Raw genomic sequence first — 2,682 nt, forward strand, 5'->3', positions numbered from 1 at the left:
TTTTGAAGAAAGAAATATAATACTAATAAAAGATTGACTATAATCTTTAACCAATATAAAATTGTGAACATCAAAACTGACACATTGCCGATAATTAATGGCTATTTCATCTTTAATGTTATACAGACCTAACAAAGGACGAAAAAATTTAACAGACCTAACAAAGGACGAAAAAAAATTAACAGACCTAACAAAGGACGAAAATGTTTAACAGACCTAACAAAGGACGTCACACCATTTGTTATCAGTTTGAACTGATAATTTGATGTCATTGTGAAAAATGTCATTCGGAAATATTGAAAATTGATCTCTTTCCATTTATAAGAATATTTAAATTTTAAAAAGGTAACATCAAATAGAACAATATTTTATTAGTTACGAATACATTTTCAAGAAAATGAAACTCGATGGTTCAGTGAGACCGAGTACGATATAAATCCTACTTTCGTTTTCAATCTACCTCAAGACTTGCCTAATTATTATTAATTGCATGTCTACGAAGAGTGTCCAACCTTTCTTTTGTTTACAGCAAAGGTTAATAATTATCGCAGTCGAAGTGGTTTCCGCGAAATTAAGACACCGTGAATTCAAAACTCTTCAAAAACCGCGAACATTTGGCACCGTGATTCCAAAGTCACAGTAAAATGTATGCACAATCAATACCCACAATAAGTGGTAAATCAGAGGTGGAAGCTAATTCCAATATTGTTTTAACCTACAATTGCACGTAAAGATACTTGAAATATAACAAATTATATAATGTTGGCGGAAAGTTTTACACAGACGTGAGTTTGAAAAAATCGCGTACTAGGTACACGAGGGTGATGTGAAAGTTGGGATTTGGAATTGTAACGGGCTGACTACTGAAAAAGGCGAGTGCGATATTTTTGTGAAATTATGTTGGCTTATTATAGATATTTTTTTTTTAATTTTCATATAAAATGTTTCTTGAGGCCTTATCCCCTTAAGACTGCAGACATTTAAATAATTGTCCCGAATTTGTGGCAAATATACCAGTGGGGCAGACCATTTGTCCTACAGACACATTCTAGATCCTTTTTCATTTTATTTCCAAGTTTATTTTATTTATTTATTTTCCTTTTGGCATTTACTTTTTTTTAATTAAAAGATGACACGTTACAAAAAGAACCTAAACTTAAGGTCAACGGAAACTAAAATACAATTATTTTCGAAAAAATATCTCCATTTAAAGCAATCAAACGCTTGTGTCCAAACAAATATCTTTTAAAGACAGTTCATTTTCTGTATTCTCAATTAAATCTATTGATGTCAACAATACATATAGACGGCTTTCATATAGAATTTATCGAACGAGTTAAACAAAACAGCTCCGCCTAACATTTTATTTATAATTTAGTTTGCAATATTGCTTCTTTGCAGTATTTCTCGACCAATTCAAAATGCTTCTTGTGGCACTGATTTTAGTCGGGATGTCAACGCGTTATTTACACCTTTTGCGTTCAATAACGTTTTAACAAACATGAATGTTGTCTCTACTCGATGTACGGACAACTTTATGCTAAAATTAGCAAATTACAGATAAATAAGATAATATATATATACTTGCCTTCGCTATTTCCGTCATTTTACGTTTCGTGAACATTTTCCTCTCGTTTAAAAATGTATCGAACCAAAACACGTTTGACCCCTTGTACTACATTCGTCGTTCTTAGATGCAGAATCAGAGATTTTTCTTTCTTAATTCGTATGGTCTTTCTTTTTATAGAAAACTACATTCAAAGCAACTCAAATAATTAGTAAGCGTCATTGCCGCAATGACGTATCTTTTACGTTCTGCAATGAAAACATTCGAGCTATAATGTCACTAGTTATACTGTCGTAAAGACCATTTTAAAATCTCACTTTCACGTACCATGATTCGTTTCGGGTCTATTACGAATCTGATGAATGAAAATGTAAAATGCTGAACTTGAATAGAGGTTTATCAAGTTAAAGAATGAATTCAGACCATTGCAATTTTGGCGTAGGGGTAACTTTGTATATAGTATTATGAGTGAAGTAATTCGTTAACATGTCATGTCCATACAAATTTTTCATCAACATTTTAGTTTTTTATCAAATTATCTGGTTTTAACATGTAAATACAAGAAACCTTTTATCCATCATCAACGTCATATTTGTCTTTCTGACGTGACTTTCGACTCTAATGTAAAAAATATTTCTACAAATTTCTCACCATTTTAAAGAATTTATGTAAAAAAAAAAACGAAAAAAAAAAAACTGATGAGTAATAAGCACATAGTTACCTGTTGACCAAAGGATATGAATGAAACATGAAACCGCGGTTCACTAAAAAAATGGGATATTAATATACATATTAAAAGGTTTTCCCTCAACCCTTGCCTCCCCATGCCCCCATTAACAAAAACAGAAATATCAGAAATGTAAATTGCGCATTAAATGAGGAATATACTTAATTTTGTTTATGAAAAGATATCGACGGAACGAAACGCTAAAAGCTTCATTTAAGGTATATATTCCAACTAAAGAAGCGACATACAAACAACATAACGCTAAGTTTTATATCATAAATATCCATTTTAATACAAAGATTGCAATTTTTTGTTCAATATTTGTTTTGAAACCAGATGACCTAAGTACATATTTAAAAAAATTATATATGAGCACATGAATTGTCTA

Source organism: Mercenaria mercenaria, unplaced genomic scaffold (genome assembly GCF_021730395.1).
Source record: "Mercenaria mercenaria strain notata unplaced genomic scaffold, MADL_Memer_1 contig_1730, whole genome shotgun sequence".
In the NCBI taxonomy this organism is placed as follows: domain Eukaryota; kingdom Metazoa; phylum Mollusca; class Bivalvia; order Venerida; family Veneridae; genus Mercenaria; species Mercenaria mercenaria.